The sequence below is a fragment of the Oryctolagus cuniculus genome, chromosome 21 (genome assembly GCF_051225735.1).
Source record: "Oryctolagus cuniculus isolate XC-2025 breed Fujian yellow rabbit chromosome 21, ASM5122573v1, whole genome shotgun sequence".
Classification (NCBI taxonomy): domain Eukaryota; kingdom Metazoa; phylum Chordata; class Mammalia; order Lagomorpha; family Leporidae; genus Oryctolagus; species Oryctolagus cuniculus.
Window position 1 is genome coordinate 49,283,434 of NC_142887.1, and position 23,908 is coordinate 49,307,341.

The window sequence follows — 23,908 nt, forward strand, 5'->3', positions numbered from 1 at the left end:
GCTCTGGCTCCCTCTTAAAGCCCCCAAGGACAAGGGTGGCTCATTGCCAAGATTTTAGGCAAGCAGTGCATCCCATCCCAGATCTTGGCCAGAGAGCCAAGACACGAAGCATGCCCACCTGTTTATTAGAAACATTCCTTTATCCTCCTCCCTGGGAACTGGCCAGGCTCCCAAGGAGCATGAGAAGGTTATCTGGCAGACAAGTTATTGTTTATCAGAGCCAAACCTAGATACAAGCCTCTCCATTTCCAAAATCTGTCCTTACATTTTGCTCTAGGGTTGCATTGAGGTGTAGGCATAAATAACATGGGCTCGTTGCATCATAAGAATACAATACAGGCTGGCACTGTGGCTCAATAGGCTAATCCTCTGCCTTGTGGCACTGGTACACCGGGTTCTAGTCCCGGTCGGGGCTCTGGATTCTGTCCTGGTTGCCCCTCTTCCAGGCCAGCTCTCTGCTGTGGCCAGGGAGTGCAGTGGAGGATGGCCCAAGTGCTTGGTCCCTGCACCCCATGGGAGACCAGGGTAGGCACCTGGCTCCTGCCTTCGGATCGGCGTGGTGTGCTGGCCGTAGCGCGCCAGCCACGGCGGCCATTGGAGGGTGAACCAATGGCAAAAGGAGGACCTTTCTCTCTGTCTCTCTCTCTCACTGTCCACTCTGCCTGTCAAAAAAAAAAAAAAGAGAATACAATACAAATTTTTTATACAAGTATACATCCAGTAATCAAACACAATAATATTCAACAAATTTTAAGGATAAATTGAAACATATCTGAGGGGGAATTAGCCTCTTGGGCACCCATGTCAGGACATAAAAAACATCACCGTTCCAATATAACAACCCAAGCTGCTGCAGACAGCCTGAGGATGGGCAAGACAATCCCATGGCATGGAGATCTGAGGCATTGTTACTTGCTAAACAAACATGTTGAGGTGCACACAGTCCAATTAACGAATGCGTTAACATTTTGCATTACTCTAAAACTAGTGATTTTGTGTTTCATTAAGTTTTTGCAACATTTCTTTTTGATAAGACAACAAATTTTTCAGTGGATGGAACACGGTGGGTAACCATTTAGCCATAATGATAGTAGCCTCTTCTTATCTGTAATTGTTACATTCTTGTAGTTTCATGGAACCTTAACCATTTGTGGCATATTTTGATTTACATTCTTTTTGTAAAGCAAACCAAGCATAATCTGCCCAAGCATTCCTATCAACAATAGGGGCAGAGCTAGTACATAATACAAAAACAGAATGAGTAGTCCAGACACTTTATCACCACAATTCCTCATTTCACATAGTAATATTAACTTTACAAAGGTAACATTTACTTCAACTGAAATATTTAAATGTAGAGTGGGGGGTGTCCAGTGTACACTGATTTATATTTTCCACTCCCAGAGTAAGTAGTTACATTTTCATTCACAACACCATCTTTAGCAAACCAAGGACTAACTTTTCAACAGCACTGATAAATTGCTCTATGGTTTGTTTCTTTAACCCTATTTCCTGCATCTGCAATAAAGTTTTTACAGCCTTTACGGCTTGCTTACCTTGTTTTTACAGCCTTTATCATGGCTTGCTTTGTTTCTTAAATGCGCATTTAAGTCTTTTCTGAGCAAATCCCATTGTTGCTCATCCAGGACTCCTTCTTCTGCAAACCAAGGACTGACTATTCCTATGGCATCAGTGAACTGTTCTATGGCTCACTTTTTTTTAACCCTATCCCCTGTGCCTGTAATGGAGTCTTTATTGCCTTTATCATGGCCTGTTTACTTTGTTCTTGTCCCATAATTTCCCCTTACACACCTGATCCAGAGGCAAGCAGTATTGGGTACTTATTGTCTTCCTTTCATTATTCTGTTATTGCTGCAGTCTTTTTCTTGTTGGGGTGGGTGATCCTCACTTCATTTCCCTCATACTCAGGTCCCTGTTTGGGCACCACTTGTGCAGGCCAGCTGCACCAGTCGAATGAAACCTAAGGTAGAGTGAGGGACCTAAAAGAGGGACAAGGGCGAAGAGAATGACAAGGCAGATCAAGGTTCATTTATTCCAATGTCTCGGTGGTATTTAAACAAAACCAGCACAAAGGAGCACAAAGGATAACAACATATATAAGCAACTTATCAGGGCTCTGGTAACACAGATAATTTTAACAGAGTATTCTTGATTAACATCCTCCTTCAGGATGGGAGTCTGTGACTTTCTTATCCCAAGAACTCCACAAGCCAAGACTGGCCTTGATTTGTCCAAAGGCTGCCTACAGTACACAACACCAAGATATTCCTATTTTAGTTGTATATGTGTACACAGATGTGTGGTGTGTGTGTGTGTGTGTGTGAGAGAGAGAGAGAGAGAGAGCGCATGTGCCCATATTAGAGAGATAGCACTGAAAATACAATGAGGATCCCCAGCCATCATTTCAAACACCACCTGTGAGCTGGCTGTCGATGAAGCAGACCACTGGTTTCTATTCCACTGTTGTGAGTTGAAAAGTTTCTCCCCCAAAATTCAAATCTTAAAGCCTTAACTCCCAATGTGACTTTATTTGGAGAAAGAGCCTTATAGGAGGTTAGTAAAGTCAAATGATATAAAAATGTGAGGTCCTAGTCTGAACTGACTTGTGTCCTTATAAGGACACATGTTGTGATGACATGCACAGAAGAAACATACCACATGAAGACACAGCAATGTGGTAGCTGAGTTGGAAAACAGGGAAGGAGGCCTCAGGAGAAACCAAGCCTGCAAGCCCCTTGACCTTGGATTTCCAGTGTATAGAACTAGGAAAACTAAATGTCTGTAACTTAAAACACCCTATTTATGATAATATGGTGACCCTGGAAAAGAAATACAGCCCCACTTCTGCCTGATTTACCTGCAGCCACCAAGAGAGCTCACACAATGTGTTATCAGGAATACAGGCGTTAAAAGTGGTGGATTCAGGAGTTATAAAGCCAAAGCCAGAAATAGAGAGAAGAAAGGCAAGAGGTACAAAAAAATGAAAAATTATTTATAGAAACCTAGATTTAGGGGAGATTAATTATAAAACTGAATAAATTATATATTCACGTTTTTGAAAAGTCCATGATTTGATCCAAATAGAACTCTAAAATTTAATTTAAAATTATATAATCAGAAAAATAAAAAAGACCTGGCTTGACTTTTGTGTTTCTACAGCATGAGATCTAAGTCCACTTTCACAGCTTTTGAACTATTTTTCTTTCCAAAACTTTATGGGATAACCAGTAGTGTGACTGAAATCAAAGTCCTACATGTTCTTCCACTAAATTGAAGCAAGGTATTACCTATGGTCTTAGGAAAGTTAGTAAAAATAAAATAGAAGAAAATTAAATGTATTTATTTGGTACTTTTTACTTAAACAACGTTTTAATTTTCTATAGTCAAATATACTAATATATATATATATATATATATATATATATAGGTGGACAGAGAGGCACTAACCATAAGTAATGGATTAAAATTAAGGTAAATTTTTTTCTTGACAGGCAGAGTGGACAGTGAGAGAGAGAGACAGAGAGAAAGGTCTTCCTTTTGCCATTGGTTCAGCCTCCAATAGCCGCAGCGGCTGGTGCACTGCGGCCAGTGCACCGCTCTGATCCGATGGCAGGAGCCAGGTGCTTATCCTGGTCTCCCATGTGGGTGCAGGGCCCAAGCACTTGGGCCATCCTCCACTGCACTCCCTGGCCACAGCAGAGAGCTGGCTTGGAAGAGGGGCAACCGGAACAGAATCCGGTGCCCCGACTGGGACTAGAACCCGGTGTGCCGGTGCCGCAAGGTGGAGGATTAGCCTAGTGAGCCATGGTGCCAGCAAGGTAAATATTTTGAAGTTACAAATTCACTAGGTAAAAGAAGCCTCCACAAACCCAGATCACAACACCCCCTACTTTGATCAACATAGGCAATGATATAATGCCCATCCAGAAAACCATCATCCCCTTCAAAAAAAAAAAAAAAAAAAGGACAGACAGAACTTCAAGCCCTCAACCTCACCACAATCAACCAGCACAATAGATTGCAAATATCAGACAGCAAACTGACAAACTGACCAATTCTGAACATAATGGAAGATAGGATCCACATGGAAATTAGATAAACCTAAAAAGTTCAATGAGATTGGAGAATTTCAGACAATAATGATACTCTCATGGTGTCACTCAGGATTATTGCTTGCAAGTAACAAAATATTACTTACAATGAGTTCAGAAGGTGATTGCTTGGGGCATTAATTATCAGAACTATTGGAAAAGCAAAGACACACCACCATCTGGTTTTAAGAAATGATCTCTAGGGGCCAGCACTGTGGCACAATGGGTTTAAGCCTGATCCTGCAGAGCCAGTATCCAATATGGGCACTGGTTTGAGTCCCAGCTGCTCCATTTCTGAGCCATCTCCCTGCTAATGTGCCTGGGAATGCAGCAGAAGATGGCCCAAGTCCTTGGGCTACTGTACCCAAGTGGGAGATTTGGAAGAAGCTCCTGGATCCTGGCTTCAGATCATCTCAACTCTGGCCCCTGCAGTGGCCATTTGGATGGAAGATCTCTCCCTCTCTTTCTCCTTCTCTCTCTCTCTCTCTCTCTCTCTCTCTATATATATATATATATATATATATAATTTTTATATATATATAAAACTCTTTCAAATAAGTAAAATAAAGATTTTTTTTTTATAAAAAGAAAAAGAAATGGCCCCTAAATGCACACCACAAACCCATATTGTTAAGAAGATGCTGTGCAATAGAAAATGTCTCAAGTCCTTGGACCCCTGCACCCACATGGGAGACCTGGAAGAAGCTCCTGGCTCCTGGCTTCGGATCTGCACAGCTCTGGCCATTGCGGCCAATTGGGGAGTGAACCATCAGATGGAAGACCTCTCTCTCTCTCTCTCTCTCTCTCTCTCTCTGCCTTTCCTCTTTCTGTGTAATTCTTTGAATCTTTTTTTCTTTTGACAGGTAGAGTGGACAGTGAGAAAGAAACAGAGATAAAGGTCTTCCTTTTTCCATTAGTTCACCCCCCAGTGGCCACCACAGCTGGTGTGCACCGCACTGATCTGCAGCCAGGAGCCAGGTGCTTCCTTCTGGTCTCCCATGCAGGTGCAGGGCCCAAGGACTTGGGCCATCCTCCACTGTACTTCCAGGCCACAGCAGAGAGCTGGACTGAAAGAGGAGCAACCGGGACAGAATCTGGCACCCCGACTGGGACTAGAACCAACCCGGGGTGCCAGTGCCACAGGAGGAGGATTAACCTATTGAGCCATGGCACCAACAAACTCTTTGAATCTTTAAAAAAAGATTTAAAAATGACATCAGTCTTAAAAAAAAGGGAAAAAAAAGAAGATGCTGTGAAGAATCACACTTAGATCTGGATCAAGAAGCTATCTGAACAATCTGAACAATCTGTTGCTCACCCAAGTAGAACTTCTGTAAAATTTCCCAGAAGATCTGATCGCTCCTTTCATAGCTACCATTTAAGACTTAGTTCATCTGCCAGACAGAACTTTTGCCACATCATGGATTCAAGTTGCAAGGATATCTGGTTTCTTATTCTATATGAAATGATCTCAGAGCCAGTGCTGTGGTGCAGCAGGTTAAAGCCCTGGCCTGAAGTGCCGGCATACCATATGGGTGCCGGTTCTAGTCCCAGCTACACCACTTCCCATCTAGCTCTCTGCTATGGCCTGGGAAAGCAGTAGAGGATGGCCCAAGTCTTTGGGCCCCTGCACCCATGTGGGAGACTGGGAAGAAGCTCCTGGCTCCTGGCTCCTGGCTTTGTATTGGCTCAGCTCTGGCCATTGCAGCCATCCAGGGAGTGAACCAGTGGATGGAAGACCTTTCTCTCTCTCTCTCTCTCTCTCTCTCTCTCTCTCTGTAACTCTTTCAAATAAATAAAACAAATCTTTATTTTTTTAAAAAGAAAGACATGATCTCAGACTTACAGGTTAAATCAAGAGAAATATGTTCTTTCACTGTATTGGAGAATGTAAATACAACATCACTGTGACTGGGTTAAATTGCAGTATAGTGAGTACTATGCTCCATTCAGTCTCTAGGTGGGAATCTGTTCCTTGACACTTCCAGCTCTGGTAACATCTGCCATTACATGTGATCACATCACTCCCATCTTTGCCTTTACAATGATATCAAATTCTCTCTCTCTTTTTTTAAAGATTTTATTCATTTATTTGACAGGCAGAGTTACAGACAGTGAGAGAGAGAAAGACAGAGAGAAAGGTCTTCCTTCCACTGGTTCACTCCCCAAATGGCCACAACGACTGGAGTTGCACCAATCTTAAGCCAGGAGCCAGGTGCTTCCTCCCAGTCTCCCACGTGAATGCAAGGGATGAAGCACTTGGGCCATCCTCCACTGCTTTACCAGGCTACAGCAGAGAACTGGACTGGAAGAGGAGCAACAGGGCTAGAAAGGGTGCCCATATGGGATGCCAGCACCACACGTGGAAGATTAACCTAGTGTGCCATGGCACTGGCCCCTCTCCTCTTCTTAATGTGTAAATCTCCCTTTGCTTTTGATTTATGAGCACATAAGTGATTATACACAGGGTTCACATGGAAAAACCTGGTTAATGTAATCTCAAAATCATTAACTTTATTTCACATTCAAAAACATCTTTCAAAATAATTCAGCATTTCTTGCTTGCATGGATTAAGAGATGTTATCTTTGGAGGCCAATAATCAGGTTTCCTCTTCTAGAAAGGATATGTTAACCTTTAAGTTTATATCATGAGGAAAGGTTTGCTAGAAAGGGATTGGAATAGGTTGAAAGAGATTCATTACATATTATCTAGTAAAGTTCTTGATAGGGAAATAAATTGACACATCCCATCAATGGACCAACAAGACAATAAAAAGTCAGAAAGCAGCCTCAGCCTTAGCTCAGAGGCTTAGAAAATCACAAGGTTAGCTGGGAGGCTACACGATATCCTCAGCTACCTAATAATGGGGAAAATTATACCCCCATCACCTGGGAGCTTCCCCAGATGCAGAAGACAGAGTAGAAGCCCAGAAAACCAGCTAACCTAATTAAACTGCCATTTCCACCAACAGATGAATGGAGTGAAAATGTGACACACATGAATTCTACTCTTCTTACAAAAGAGGAAATGATGTCACTTAGGATAACATATATGAACACAGAGAGCATTATAAGTGATGCAAGCCTGGCACAGAAAGACAAATACACGAGTTTGTTTATATGTGTATTTTGTAGAAGTAAAAATCATGTAGGTATATGGGCAAGAATATATATTAGATGGTGCAGGGTGGAAGTGGGAGTAGGGATAAGAAGAGACAGTGGTCTAGGGAAATATAATTTTCAGTAGAAGGTTAGTTTCTTTGTCCTACTGCACAAGACAGATGATTAAACTGTATTGAATTTTTCAAAACTGCTAGGAGTGGCTTTTTTAAAAAGTACATAAAGTGATAGATATGTTCAAAGCCTGATTTGATAATTCTGTGATAAAACATGTGATAAAACACATCTATCAAAACTTCAGACTGTGCTCACAAACATGCAAATATTTGTCAGTTGAAAATAAAGGTTTCAGGGACCTGAAACCTGTGTAGCAGGTTAAGCCGTTGCCTGCAGTGTTATCATCCCTTATGGATGCCAGTTTGAGTCCCAGTTGATTCACTTCTTTTTTTTTTTATTTTTTAACTTTTATTTAATGAATATAAATTTCCAAAGTACAGAATATGGATTACAATGGCTTCCCCCCCATAACGTCCCTCCAACCCACAACCCTCCCCTTATCCACTCCCTCTCCCCTTCCATTCACATCAAGATTCATTTTCGATTCTCTTTATATACAGAAGATCAGTTTAGCATACATTAAGTAAAGATTTCAACAGTTTGCTCCCACACAGAAGCATAAAGTGAAAAATACTGTTTGAGTACTAGTTATAGCATTAAATCTCAATGTACAGCACACTAAGGACAAAGATCCTACATGAGGAGTAAGTGCACAGTGACTCCTGTTGTTGACTTAACAAATTGACACTCTTGTTTATGGCATCAGTAATCACCCTAGGCTCTTGTCATGAGCTGCCAAGGCTATGGAAGCCCCCTGAGTTCACCAACTCTGATCATATTTAGACAAGGCCATGGTCAAAGTGGAAGTTCTCTCCTCCCTTCAGAGAAAGGTACCTCCTTCTTTGATGACCCATTCTTTCCACTGGCATCTCACTCATGGAGATCTTTCATTTAGGTTTTTTTTTTACCCCCCAGAGTGTCTTGGCTTTCCATGCCTGAAATACTCTCATGGGCTTTTCAGCTGGATCTGCATGCCTTAAGGGCTGATTCTGAGGCCAGAGTGCTGTTAGGACATTTGCCATTCTATGGCTCTGCTGTGTATCTCACTTCCCATGTTGGATCATTCTCTCCCTTTTTGATTCTATCAGCTAGTATTTGCAGACACTGTTCTTGTTTATGTGATCCCTTTGGTTCTTAGTCCTATCATTACGATCAATTGTGAACAGAAATTGATCACTGGGACTAGTGAGATGGCATTGGTACATGCCACCTCGATGGGATTGAATTCGAATCCCCTGGTATGTTTCTAACTCCACCATTTGAGGCAAGTCAGCTTGAGCATGTCCCGAATTGCACATCTCTTCCCTCTCTTATTCCCACTCTTATATTTAACAGCAATCACTTTTCAGTTAAGTTTCAGCACTTAAGAAGAATTGTGTATTGATTACAGTATTCAACCAAAAGTATTAAGTAGAACAAACAAAAAAATACTAAGAGGGATAACATATTAATCTGCTCACAGTTGATTCACTTCTAATTCAACTCCAACTCCAGCCATAGTGGCAATTTGGGAAGACAAACAGTGGATGGAAGATCTCTCCCTCTCCTTCTGTGTGTGTGTGTGTGTGTACCTCTGCCTTTCAAATAAATACAATAATTCTTTTTTAAAATAAGAAAGAAAAAGAAAAGTTTGCTTAAAAAAGAAATAAAATAAAAAATTTAAAGGTAAAAGATCTGGGTGAGCATTGTGGTGCAGTGGGTAAAGTCACTATTTGTGATGCTGCATTTCATATCTGAATGCCTGATTTGGGTTCCCACAACTTTTCGTTTCCAACTAAGCTTCCAGATAAAGCACTTGGGTGGAGGAGGGATAATGGTAAAAGTACTAGAATGGCTATCAACTTCATGGGAGATTTAGATGGAATTCCTTGCTTTTGGATTTAGTCTGGTCTGGCCACATCTATTGTGGGTAACTGAGAAGTGAAACAGTGAGTGAAAGATCTCTTTTTCTCCCCCTCTGTTGGGGTACACAAGTAAAAGGAAAGAGAGGATACGAGGACTCTTCCTCTGAAAAGCGCTTCCAGGACAATTCAGTATCTTTTCTTAATTTATAAGAATTACAAAAGCCTATTGTATAGTGCATGCATGTGTTCATATAACTAAGGTTTCTCTGAAGCATGTTTAGCAAAACATATTAGATATGTTAGAGTCCGAAACACCCACCACCCAAGGGACGTCTCCAAAAGACCTCTGTCATGCAAATTGCAAAGGATTTTATTTTTATTTTTCCAGCATGATGGGGCTCTGGTCAGACCAGAACAGAGCAGCCTTGAGGATCTACAGCATAGGGTTTGTAAAGGCAAAAACCGCAAAATCGGGAGGGGGGGGAATGTACGGTTGCTATACACGGTTGCTAAGATCAAAAGAGTACAAAAAATCCAAAGAGAGTACATAGTTACTGGGGTCAACATAACCTAAGACCTAAGTGAAACCAATATTCATCATAATCTTGACTATACTAGTCACAATCGTACAATTATCATTTATGATCTTGACATTAATTCACATTATATGTAAGACATAGACAAATCACATCTTTATCATTAACCCAGGTACAACCTTTCTACTTTCAAGCTTGAGCAATCATGCTAGGGGGTTTTTGTGCTCTGCCAAGGGTGATGTAGTGCACTGCTATTGTCCGACTATTTGAGATCATAGTTGCAAACCAGAGTCTCATGGTGGGGGTTACTTTCCCAGAATGCAGTCTCAAGTGCTTCAAAATGGAGTCCCTACTGTCAAGGTGCTACTTCAGATACACATGTCTGGGAAATCAGCTACATGTCCTTGTGGAGACAATGTTCCCACAAGGGTTCAATGCTCTTTTTGTTAGAAGGTCATAAACTACCCTTAATCAGTCCCTGTGGTCACACTCTGTCTTCTAGGAAGAAAATATCTTCACTAAGAGTGCTTTGGCAGAAAGCTTTTTTCCAGATTTCTCCCTTTTCTTGTTTTATAAATGTTTATTAGCAATATGATTTTGGCAGCAATTTTGCTTTTTGCATTCAGCTGCCACACTGTGTTCAGGATAAATGTGTTCTCAACTGAGAGTGCTTTGGCAGAATTTTTGCTCTCTACATTCTGCATGCCCCCCACTTTTTTAAAAAATAAATGTCAGTAATATGATTGCTTAAAGCAAAGATTGCATCCTTTACAAGTATTAGTCAAAGATGGGATGCAATGAAAGAAGCAGCATATCAGGATCAATGAGGCTATGGCAAGGCAACCATAGAAAACAATTGTTTTAACCAGATGGTGTTCTTGAATAGAGATGGAAAAAAGCAACATAAGACAGCATAATAACAACAATGAGTTATTTTGCCAATTGAATCATTATGGCTATTAAAAGAGTCTCAGGGGTTTCTTCTTGGTGTTCTTGTTGAAGCAACCACTGAGCTGAAGCAAGTAGTGACTTGAGGTCTCCCCAGGTAACCACTTGTCTGTCAGGTCAAGGAGGTCTCCGACAGTGAGATATTGTCTCTCTTTTCTTGAACCCAGGTTGAAATTGAGGGATCAGCCTGTTAAACATAAAAGTGGGAAGAAGAGAGGGAAGAGATGTATAATTTGGGGCATGCTCGGGCTGACTTGCCCCAATTGGTAGAGTTGGAAACATACTAGGGGATTCCAATTCAATCCCATCAAGGTGGCATGTGCCAATGCCATCTCACTATTCCAAGTGATCAATTTCAGTTCACAATTGATCATAATGAAAGGACTAAGAGTCAAAGGGAGCACATAAACAAGTCTAGTATCTGCTAACACTAACCGATAGAATAAATAAAGGGGAGAGTGATCCAACATGGGAAGTGAGATACTCAGCAGACTCATAGAATGGCGGATGTCCTAAATAGCACTCTGGCCTCAGAATCAGCCCTAAAGGCACTCGGATCTGGCTGAAAAGCCCATGAGAGTATTTCAGGCATGGAAAGCCAAGACACTCTGGCAAAAAGATCTCTGTGAGTGAGATCCCAGTGGAAAGAACAGGTCTTCAAAGAGGGAGGTGCCTTTCTCTGAAGGGAGGAGAGAACCTCCACTTTGACTATGACCTTGTCTAAACAAGATAAGAGTCGGAGAACTCAAGGGGTTCCATAGCCTTGGAAACTCATGACTGGTGCATAGGGAGATTACTGATGCCATAAACAGGAGTGTCAATTTGTAAAGTCAACAACAGGAGTCACTGTGCACTTACTCCTCATGTAGGATCTCTGTCCTTAATGTGCTGTACACTGAGGCTTAATGCTATAACGAGTACTCAAACAGTATATTTCACTTTGTGTTTCTATGGGGGTGCAAACTGTTGAAATCTTTACTTAATGTACACTAAACTGATCTTCTGTTAAAAAAAAAAAAAAAAAAGAAACTATCAATTCCCAACTTGACTCTCACTGGGATTAAACATGACAATAGGTCTGATCTGATTTCATCATCATTTAAAAAAAAAATCATCTATTATTTTTCACTTTATGTTTCTGTGTGGGAACAAACTGTTGAAATCCTTACTTAAGGTATACTAAGCTGATCTTCTGTATACTAAGATAATCGAAAATGAATCTTGATGTGAATGGAAGGGGAGAGGGAGTGGGAAAGGGGAGGGTGGTGGGTGGGAGGGACGGTATGGGGGGGAAAGCCATTGTAACCCATGAGACGTACTTTGGAAATTTATATTCATTAAATAAAAGATAAAAAAAAAAAAAAAAAAAGAAATTGAGGGATCAGGTCCTGAAGTCCTTGAGGCAGCTCATGATGTCATTCAGGGTGAACACAACAAGCAAGAATCCACACAGGTCCTATGGGAGAGAGAACAGAGTCACACGATCTCCCCCACATTAGTAGTGGCTTTGGTCCTTTCCATGTTGGTTCAGGAGTTTGTTTATAATCCACTAATGGACAATGGTGCAGCTTTTGAGGGGCAAAAATGTTTCCTTGCTTGGGCTTCCTCTGTTCAAAAACTGCCTGAAGGGGTAAGATAAATGATTAAGTGTAAATAAAATAATAGACATTGCTTGATTAATTTGTACTGCAATGTTTACCCCTTTCTTTAATTGTTTGTGTAAAAAGGTTTTAACAGTGTGATGTGGTGGATTGGGGGGGGGGGGGCGGGGAAGGAGGGGAGGGAGCCGAGGAGGAAGATGGTGGAGAGCTGGAGGCTGGCGTGCCGCGACCCGGGAGGACTAAGCGGGAGCGGGACCAGCTGTACTAGAGTGCTACTCGGACGTGTAGGTCCACGAGGAGATGATCGCATGTCGCGTCCGCACGGACGCCTACCGCCTGGGGATCCTGCGGAACTGGGCAGCGCTGCGAGGGAAGACGGTGCTGGATGTGAGCACGGGCACCGGCATTCTCAGCGTCTTCTGTGCCCAGGCCGGGGCCGGCGCGTGTACGCGGTGGAGGCCAGCGCCATGTGGCAACGGGCCCGCAAGGTGGTGCGGCTCAACGGGCTGGAGGACCGGGTGCTCATCCTGCCGGGGCCGGTGGAGACAGTGGAGCTGCCAGAGCAAGTGGATGCCATCATAAGCGAATGGATGGGCTACGGACTCCTGCACGAGTCCATGCTGAGCTCCGTGCTGCACGCGCGGACCAAGTGGCTGAAGGAGGGCGGGCTTCTCCTGCCGGCCTCTGCCGGGCTCTTCGTAGCCCCCATCAGCGACCAGATGCTGGAATGGCGCCGAGGCTTCTGGAGCCAGGTGAAGCAGCACTATGGCCTGGGCATGAGCTGCCTGGAGAGCTTCGCCACGTGCTGCCTCATGGGCCACTCGGAGATCGTGGTGCAGGGCCTGTCCGGCGAGGATGTGCTGGCCCGGCCGCAGCGCTTTGCTCAGCTTGAGCTGGCCCGCGTCTGGAGCAGGAGCTGGAGGCTGGCGTTGGTGGGCGCGACGGTTGGCGCCCCTGCACGGCTTTGCCATCTGGTTCCAGGTGATCTCCCCTGGAGGAGATTCGGAGAAACCCCTGGTGCTGTCCACCTCGCCTTTTCACCCGGCCACACACTGGAAGCAGGCGCTCCTCTAGTTGAATGAGCCGGTGCAAGTGGAGCAAGACACGGACATTTCTGGAGAGATCACTCTGCTGCCCTCCCGGGACAACCCCCGCCGCCTGCGCGTGCTGCTGCGCTACAAAGTGGGGGACCAGGAGGAAAAGACCAAAGGCTTTGCCATGGAGGACTGAGCGCCGCTTTTTCTCCCAGCGACCTCCCAAGGCGGCCTGACCTGAGGAGGAGAGGTGTAGGGAGGTTGGAGGAGAAAGGGCGATCCCACGTGCAAGTAGGGGGCAATGTCTGCTCCCTTTTCCCTCAGGGCTGCTGGGACAGGAACCTGACTTCAGTCTCCCTTTGAGGAGATTCTTCTAACGGTTTTATTTTTTTTTTCTACAAAGTGGTCCCCTCCCCACCCTTCAACCAAGAGATACACCATGCTTGTTAGTGGGCGTTTAAGCCTCAAAAGCATGTGGTACCGAGCATTTGGGTTTCCATTTCTTTTATTTCACAGGAAAAGCAAATACACGAATGTAAACGGCAGTTTATGAAGGGTCCATGCACACACCTGACACCTCTCAGAAGGGTGAAAAATTTCAGTGAAACTCATTGTCACTTTAATATCTCTAGAGCCATATTTTCTGTCTCTGAATTCCCCCTTTTCCTGGGTGCCTCTAGGCTATGATCCTTGTTTCTAATTTTTTTTTTTTAAATAAACGACTACTGGTACTAAAGAAAAGATGAGAAAAAAAAGAGTGTGATGTGGTGCTGGCACTGTGGCTTAGCAGGTAAAGCTGCTGTCTGCAGTGCCAGCATCGCCTATGGGTGCCTATTTGAGTCCTAATTGCTACACTTCTGATCAAGCTCTCTGCTGTGTCCTGGGAAAGTAGTACACAATGGCCCAGGTCTTGGGCCCCTGCATCCATGTAGGAGACTGGAAGAAACCCCTGGCTCCTGGCTTTGGATTGGTGCAACTCTAATTGGCTGTTGTGGCCATCTGGGGAGTAATCCAGTGGATGGAAGACCTCTCTCTCTCTCTCTCTTTCTGTCTCTCTCTCTCTCTCCCTCTCTGCCTCTGTAACTCTTTCAAATAAATAATAAAAAATCTTTTTTTAAGCGCGATTTGCATGCTCTACAATAGCTTGGCCTGTAGCATTATAGGGAATACCATGTTTTAGTTTGATGTCCCATAAACAACAACAGCTGGAAAATATATCTGAAGTGTATGTGGGAAGCATTATCAGTTTTTAATTGGCTAGGTTTATCCATGACAGCCATTGCCATGAATAGATGTTTGATAACAAGATAAGTCGATTCACCTTTAAGGAGGTGGCCCAAATATAAACAGTATGAGTCAATGACAACATGTAGGTAAGAGAAAGGCTTAAGTAACAAACATTGAGTAAAACCCATTGGCCAAAGTTCATTAGCTTAATGTGGATTAGCTGCAGTAAAAGGAAAATAATGAGTTGTTTGAGCACACTGAGTACAGTTAGAGTTAATGGGGCATGCTTCTTCTGATGGGTATGTGTAACTGTTTATGAAGAGATTTTGCAGATTAAAGAAAAATTCATGACTTTGCAAAAGATCTGTAAAAAGAGCAGCAACAAGAGGAGCATGATCAGCACACTGGTTACCCTCTGATAATATACTGGGGAGAGGTGAACGACTGTGAATATGTGCCATGTAGAAAGGATGATGGGGTTTAGTGAATAATGTCTGAAGTGTAGGGGAAAAATTGAGTAAATTAAGATCAAGTGTCAGGTGGAGAAATAAATTGGCAACATATTGGGAGTCAGTGATTAAATTTGAAGGTTGAGAGTTAAATAAACATACAGCCAAAACTATTGCAACTAATTCACTATGTTGTGTTTTTTGGGGGGGAATAAAGTGTATTTAACAACCCAATATTGTTTCTGTTACTAAGTAATAACACCCTTATATGGAGAATCATCAGAAAATATTGTCAAGGCTTGAGTGTAGGGGTTTTAGAGATAATGGAATGGAAAGAGGTAAAGTAGATAGAAGAGTTACATGGAGGGGGTGGGTCCTTAGGAAGGTTATGATACTGTTAGAACAATTTGATAAGTTAATTGAAATGGAGCAAATATTCATATTCCTGTTTTGAGAAGGGAACATAGATGCTAATTAGGTGAAGACTCAAAACATTAAGTGATCAATTATGAACTTTTGCAATTAAATCAGCAATGGGTTGTATACAAGGGTAAATATTGTGAGGAGGAGTGTGAAGCAGGTAGAGCTATTCCATTAAAAATATGCTTCCAGAAGCTTGAGCTAATAAGACTCCTATGGAGTTTATATAAGTGGGAAGTAAAGCCAGTTGTAAAGCAGTATTTTCAGGAATCCAGTCAACAAAACTCTGTCATAGTTGAAATTAATTGTATCTATAGCAGACCGCATCTCAGGTGAAATGGAAATAGTGTCAGCAGAATGATTCTTACCTTTTAAGGCTTCAAGGGGAGTTTGTAGTTGTTGCATAGTTCATCTGAAGTAAGGATGAGCCCAATTAAGATGTCCTAAATATTGCTGAATTAGCTTTAAGGGGTTTGGTAGTCAAAGCTGAGGAAGATAAGGCATAGATTTTGTTATCAACAACTTGTGGCTTAAGTATAAGTAAGGGGCTTCCTTTTGTATTTTTTCAGGGGCAATATGAAGTCCATATTGTAAGAGGTAACAAATTAATCATTGAAGATGAAAAGGCAAAACCTGAGGTCCAGCCACCAAAATGTCATCCAAATAATATATGGCAAGAAGATGGGGGAATTCAAATCAAAAGGGACATGGGGTTGATGGACATAATATTAGCATAAAGCAGAACTATTTCACATTTCCTATGGAAGAACTGTCCATTGATATCTCATAGCAAGTTAAGAATGATTTAAAACAAGCACTATAGAGGAAAATTTTTTACTATCAGTCTTAACCAAAGGAATGGTAAAAAAGCAATACTTTAAATCTACTATAAAGAGAATATTTGAGAGAAATTAAATTGGGGTTAGATAATCCACACTGAAGGGGTCTCATAGGTTGAATATGTTCCTCAATCTCCCAGAGGTCATATAATCTCCATTTAACAGATTTCTTTTTAATAGTAAAGACAGTATTCCAAGGGCTAGTAGATTGTTCAATATGTCCTAATTATAACTGTTCTTTAATTAGGGCCTCCACTGCAGATATTTTTCTTTGTAAAGTTGCCATTGTTTTACCCATACTGGCTCTCCAGGAAGACAGGTTAAGGGGAGAGCAGTATATTGAGGGGATGCATAAGTGGAGGCCCCTATTTTAAATTTGTATAAATTGTGGCTTGACCAGCATCACCTTAATCCCTAAACCAGAGAAAGATGCAGCACTGAAAAAAAATTATAGACCAATATCCCTGATGGACATAGACGCAAAAATCCTCAATAAAATTCTCGCCAATAGAATACAACAACACATCAGAAAAATCATCCACCCAGACCAAGTGGGATTTATCCCTGGTATGCAGGGATGGTTCAACATTTGCAAATCAATCAATGTGATTCACCACATTAACAGACTGCAGAAGAAAAACCATATGCTTATCTCAATAGATGCAGAGAAAGCATTCAATAAAATTCAACACCCTTTCATGATGAAAACTCTAAGCAAATTGGGTATAGAAGGAACTTTCCTCAATATAATCAAAGCAATTTATAAAAAACCCACAGCCAGCATCCTATTGAATGGGGAAACGTTGGAAGCATTACCACTGAGATCTGGCACCACACAGGGATGCCCAGTCTCACCACTGCTATTTAACATAGTTCTGGAAGTTTTAGCCAGAACCATCAGACAAGAAGAAATTAAAGGAATACAAATTGAGAAGGAAGAAGTCAAACTATCCCTCTTTGCAGATGATATGATTCTTTACTTAGAGGATCCAAAGAACTCTACTAAGAGACTATTGGAACTCATAGAGGAGTTTGGCAAAGTGGCAGGATATAAAATCAATGCACAAAAATCAACAGCCTTTATATACACAAGCAATGCCAAGGCTGAGGAAGAACTGCTAAGATCAATCCCATTCACAATAGCTACAAAAACAATCAAATACCTTGGAATAAACTTAACCAAGGATGTTGAAGATTTCTCGGATGAGAATTACAAAACCTTAAAGAAAGAAATAGAAGAGGATATCAAAAAATGGAAAAATCTTCCATGCTCATGGATTGGAAGAATCAACATCATCAAAATGTCCATTCTCCCAAAAGCAATTTATAGATTCAATGCAATACCAATCAAGATACCAAAGACATTCTTCTCAGATCTAGAAAAAATTATGCTGAAATTCATGTGGAGGCACAAGAGACCTTGAATAGCTAAAGCAATCTTGTACAACAAAAACAAAGCAGGAGGCATCACAATACCAGATTTCAGGACATACTATAGGGCAGTTGTAATCAAAACAGCATGGTACTGGTACAGAAACAGATGGATAGACCAATGGAACAGAATTGAAACACCAGAAATCAACCCAAACATCCACAGCCAACTTATATTTGATCAAGGATCTAAAACCAATCCCTGGAGCAAGGACAGTCTATTCAATAAACGGTGCTGGGAAAACTGGATTTCCATGTGCAGAAGCATGAAGCAAGACCCCTACATTACACCTTACACAAAAATCCACTCAACATGGATTAAAGACCTAAATCTATGACCTGACACCATCAAGTTATTAGAGAACATTGGAGAAACCCTTCAAGATATTGGAACAGGCTTGGAGTTTCTGGAAAAGACCCGGGAGGCACAGGCAGTCAAAGCCAAAATCAACTATTGGGATTGCATCAAATTGAGAAGTTTCAGTACTGCAAAAGAAACAGTCAGGACAGTGAAGAGACAACTGACAGAATGGGAAAAAATATTTGCAAACTATGCAACAGATAAGGGTTAATAACCAGAATCTACAAAGAGATCAAGAAACTCCACAACAACAAAACCAACAACCCACTTAAGAGATGGGCCAAGGACCTCAATAGACATTTTTCAAAAGAGCAAATCCAAATGGCCAACAGGCACATGAAAAAATGCAAATCAAAACCACAATGAGGTTTCACCTCACCCCAGTTAGAATGGCTCACATTCAGAAATCTACCAACAACAGATGCTGGCGAGGATGTGGGGAAAAAGGGACACTAACCCACTGTTGGTGGGAATGCAAACTGGTCAAGCCACTATGGAAGTCAGTCTGGAGATTCCTCAGAAACCTGAAGATAACCCTACCCTTCAACCCAGCCATCTCACTCCTTGGAATTTACCCAAAGGAAATTAAATTGGCAAACAAAAAAGTGGTCTGCACCCTAATGTTTATTGCAGCTCAATTCACAATAGCCAAGACCTGGAACCAACCTAATGCCCATCAACAAAAGACTGGATAAAGAAATTATGGGATATGTACTCTTTAGAATACTATACCGCAGTAAAAAAAAACAATGAAATCCAGTCATTTGCAACAAAATGGAGGAATCTGGAACACATCATGCTGAGTGAAATAAGCCAGTCCCAAAGGGACAAATATCATATGTTCTCCCTGATTGGTGACAACTGACTGAACACTAAAAAGGAAACCTGTTGAAGTGAAATGGACACTATTAGAAATGGTGACTTGATCAGCATAGCCCTGACTGTTAATGAACAACTTGATACATTATCCCTCTTAGTATTTTTTTATCTGTTCTACTTAATATGACTGGTTTAATTCTGTAATTAATACACAGTTATTCTTAAGTGTTGAAATTTAACTAAAATGTGATCCCTGTTAAACATAAGAGTGGGAATAAGAGAGGGAAGAGATGTACAATTCGGGACATGCTCAAGCTGACTTGCCCCAAATGGTAGAGTTAGAAACATACCAGGGGATTCAAATTTAATCTCATCAAGGTGGCATGTACCAATGCCATCTCACTAGTCCCAGTGATCAATTTCAGTTCACAATTGATCATAATGAAAGGACTAAGAGTCAAAGGGATCACATAAACAAGTCTAGTGCCTGCTAATACTAACCGATAGAATAAATAAAGGGGAGAGCAATCCAACATAGGATGCGAGATACACAGCAGACTCATAGAATGGCAGATGTCCTAAACAGCACTCTGGCCTCAGAATCAGCCCTTAAGGCATGCGGATCCAGCTGAAATGCCCATGAGAGTATTTCAAGCATGGAAAGCCAAGACACTCTGGCAAAAAAAAAAAAAGGACCTAAATGAAAGATCTCTGTGAGTGAGATCCCAGTGGAAAGAACAGGTCTTCAAAGAAGGAGGTACCTTTCTCTGAAGGGAGGAGAGACCCTCCACTTTGACTATGACCTTGTCTAAATAAGATAAGAGTCAGAGAACTCAAAAGGCTTCCATAGCCTTGGAAACTCATGACTGGAGCATAGGGAGATTACTGATGCCATAAACAGGAGTGTCAATTTGTAAAGTCAACAACAGGAGTCACTGTGCACTTACTCCTCATGTAGGATCTAAAATATTAAAAAAAAATATTGTGGCTTGAAATTGCTGTAAAAGATCTCATCCCCAGATGGGAAATGGAACAGGAAGAATTAAAGGGTAAATATGAGCAACAAAGTGATGATCAGTGGGGTTGTAACAAGCCATGCACTTATGATTCTGTTGGGTTTGGGAGCTACTGCCTATTCCACACAAGGCATCAGCAGAAACTGAAGGCCCTAAAGCAGGCCACTGTGCTGAAGGAATGACAGAGATGTCAACCTCAGTACCAACTAGTCCAGAAAACTCCTCTGAGACTCAATTTGGACAGTCATTTGAGGATGGTTATTAGAAATTTGATTAATAGAATATATGAACATAGATCCAGAGACTTGATCTCCCCACAAAACATCATTATTAGAAGTAGAAATAAATGGAAGAACAAGTAGTTGAGCAATAGAAGCTTGAGAGGAAATTTCTTGGGATAAGTTTGACCACAATTGGACATAAATAATCTCTGTATATTAACATCTATTACTCTGGGAATGAAAAAAAAATGCCCTTTTTTATAGGTGTGGGACTTTAGCAAAACTAGTCCAATAGACTTTAAAAAGTATTTATTTATTTGGAAGGCAGCGTTACAGAGAGGCAGAGGCAGAGGCAGAGAGAGAGGTCTTCTATCCACTGTTTTACTCCCCAGGTGGCTGCAATGGCCAGAGTTGCTCTGATCTGAAGCCAAGAGCCAGGAACCAGGAGCTTCCTCTGGTCTCCTATGTGGTTACAGGGGCCCAAGGGCTTGGGCCATCCTCTACTGCCTTCTCAGGCCATAGCAGAGAGCTAGATAGGATGTGGAGCAGCTGGGACTTGAACCAATGCCCACATGGGATGCCAGCACTGCCCATAGACTTTTTTGGTAAGAGACCTGTTAATTGTGTGGGAACCTTATAGACAGTGCCAGGCATTTCAAGGGGGATTGGTTCCTGAATCTATTTAGGCACTATGGGCAGTAGCATGAAAGGACTGTTGGAAGGTTGATGAAGGGGATTGGGTTGTTGGACAGTCAACACCTTCTGTTGGGCCTGGGCTGAGGGCTGGCCCAACTTTAAGTTTCCTGAAAGAACAGAGTGGCACTGATTAGCTCAACGATATCCTTTATGGCATCTTGAGTATTTTTTGGAAGGTCAAATAACTGATTTTGGCAGTGACAGTTTCTTTTAATTATTTTTTAATGATTTATTTATTTACTGAAAGTTGGAGTTACACAAAGAGGAGAGGCAGAGAGAGAAAGAGAGAGAGAGAGAGAAGTCTTCCATCTGATTGTTCACTCCCCAGTTGACCACAACAGCTGGAGCTGCACTGATTGGAAGCCAGGACCAGGAGCTTCTTCTGGGTCTCTCACATGGGTGCAGGGGCCCAAGGAGTTGAGCCATCTTCTTCTGCTTTTCCAGGCTGACAGTTCTTTTAAAAATGACCTTAATTCCCCACATCCAAAGCTTTTTTTTTTTAATCAGAATGTTTAAGGGCAGCAGCCAGTAAATTAGTGTTGTAAGTTTCAGTCCTTACTGAAATTGCTGCCATAGTAGTTTCAGCTTTGGAGACAACAATTCTGATTTGCATTTTCATAAGCCATTTGTTTTAATATTTTTGTCACTTCTTGATTATCTACCTGATGTTCCATAGCTTTTTCTAACCTACCCACAAAGGATGTATAGCCCTCAGTTGGCCATTGATAGGCTGCAGAAAAGGAAGTGGAAGGGTGTTTAATATCAGGAATCTTTTTTCAAGCTTTTAATGCAATGCTAGAAATTCACACATGGGCTTCCTTTCAAGGATAAACAACTTGTTGACCAAGATATGAATACACTTTCTCTCCTAACAACTACTCCAAAATGATGGGGACATTGTTATTTAAGTTATCTATAGCTTGTACAGAAGCCAATTCTTTATATTCTCAAACCCAAACAGTGTATTGGGCTGGTGTAACTAAAATTTTAACTAGGGTTTTCCAATCCCATGGCACCACTTCATATGTCTCATATCCCCCTCCAACTCCCTCCAATATGCCCACTGTATAAGAACTTTGCATCCTGTACTCTGTCAAGCTCTTTTTTTTTAACTCTGTAAACATAGGGAAGATGCTCAAGCCAGGGAGACACATTTTGAGATATAACAACAGGACAGTTAACATTGGTAATTCTCCTTGCTCCTTGGCTTCCTGAAACATACCTTGTACCACTGACACAACTGAAGGGGACTCAGACACCACTGTTACATCAGTAAGCATGGAAAGCACCAGGGAGAGCTGCCAAGAGGTTTGTAACCTTACTACTGGCATCCCAGCAGAGAGATACCACACATGTAAAACTGGAATAAAGTGTAACTTTTGATTGATTTTCTGTCAATCAGTTACTTTTAAAGTGCTTCCATCAGAGTACCAAGGGCAGCAACTATTGATTTTTTTGTTTTGTTTTGTTTTGTTTTGTTTTTTGTTTGTTTGTTTGTTTTTTTGACAGGCAGAGTGGACAGTGAGAGAGAGAGACAGAGAGAAAGGTCTTCCTTTTGCCATTGGTTCACCCTCCAATGGCTGCCATGGCCGGTGGGCTGCGGCCGGCGCACCGCGCTGATCCGATGGCAGGAGCCAGGTACTTCTCCTGGTCTCCCATGGGGTGCAGGGCCCAAGTACTTGGGCCATCCTCCACTGCACTCCCTGGCCACAGCAGAGAGCTGGCCTGGAAGAGGGGCAACTGGGACAGAATCCGGTGCCCTGACCGGGACTAGAACCTGGTGTGCCGGTGCCGCAAGGCGGAGGATTAGCCTAGTGAGCCACGGCGCCGGCCAACTATTGATTTTTTTGCAGCAAGTGTCCAAGTACCTTTTCTGATAAAGACTGCCCCACATTCTTAAGAGGATAAAGCAGTTCATCCTTATGTTTCTGTTGCACTGGGGACAGGGAGTTCCCCATCTTAGTGACTCACCCAAATCTCAAAGAGATGAATGATGCATCTGTAACCATTGCTATGCAAGGTGAGCCATCCCTTGCATTTTATGCTAAGGGTCCCTGTTTGGGCACAAGATGTTGTGGTGTGCAAGTGAAAGGAGAGACAGGACATGGAAACTTTTCCTCCCAAAAGTGCCGCCAGGCCAACCCAGCGTCTTTTCCTTATTGATAAGGATTACAACAGTATATGTGCATGTTCAAATAACTCTAAGGTTTCTCTGAAAAATGTTTTGCAAGACATATTAGGTAAGCCTATCTGGGAAAGCAGCTGCATGTCCTTGTGAAGCCAACATTCCAACAAAGGCTCAGTGCTCTTGTTAGAAGGCCATAAAATATCCTTAGTCAGATCCTGTGGTCACATTCTGTGTTCTAGGAAGAAAACACTTCACTAAAAGTGCTTTTTCAGAAATCTTATTCTTCACATCCCTCTCTCTGTCACTCTGTTTTAAAGGCAAGGGATAAGGCTGGCTCTGTGGTGTAGTCAGCTATGCCTCTGCCTGTAGCACCAGCATCTCTTATGAGCACTGATTCTAGCCCTGGCTGTTCCTCTTCCAATCCAGCTCTTAGATATGGCCTGGGAAAGCAGTAGAAGATGGCCCAAGTGCTTGGGCCCCTGCACCTACCTGAAAGACCCATAGAAAACCCTGGATCCTGACTTTGGATTGGTTCAGCTCCAACTGTTGCAGCCATCTGGGGAGTGAACCTGTGGATGAAAGGCCTTTCTCTCTCTCTCTCCCTCTCTATGTAATTCTACCTCTCAAATAATTTTTTAATTATTTAAGTCTTTAAAGGCAAAGGAAGTCAGATGAGTTTAAAATAACAGATAATATCAAACAACATATTTTGTATAGAAGAAAAAAATTTAACTTAAATATATAAAAAGCTGATGAAGTACAAGAAAAAGATGCAACAATGTAAGAAAGATGGCTACGTTGGTTAGTCATCCCACAATACAGAGAATAAATTTTAAAACAAAAGATGCTTCTAGAGATATATATGGCCTCTTCTTGTAATAAAATGTCAAATAATGTGGACATAATGACATTTAACCTTAAATATATATTTAAGAAAAATATACAACATTATATGTAAAAAGGATGAAGATAAAGTAAAGGATGATTG

At 41.9% G+C, this 23,908-nt stretch overlaps 1 pseudogene; it reads left to right on the plus strand.

Moving 5' to 3' along the window:
* The first annotated feature begins 9,586 nt into the window (after positions 1-9,586).
* LOC127489731 (protein arginine N-methyltransferase 6-like) lies at positions 9,587-13,633 on the plus strand (annotated as a pseudogene).
* The last annotated feature ends 10,275 nt before the right edge of the window (positions 13,634-23,908 follow it).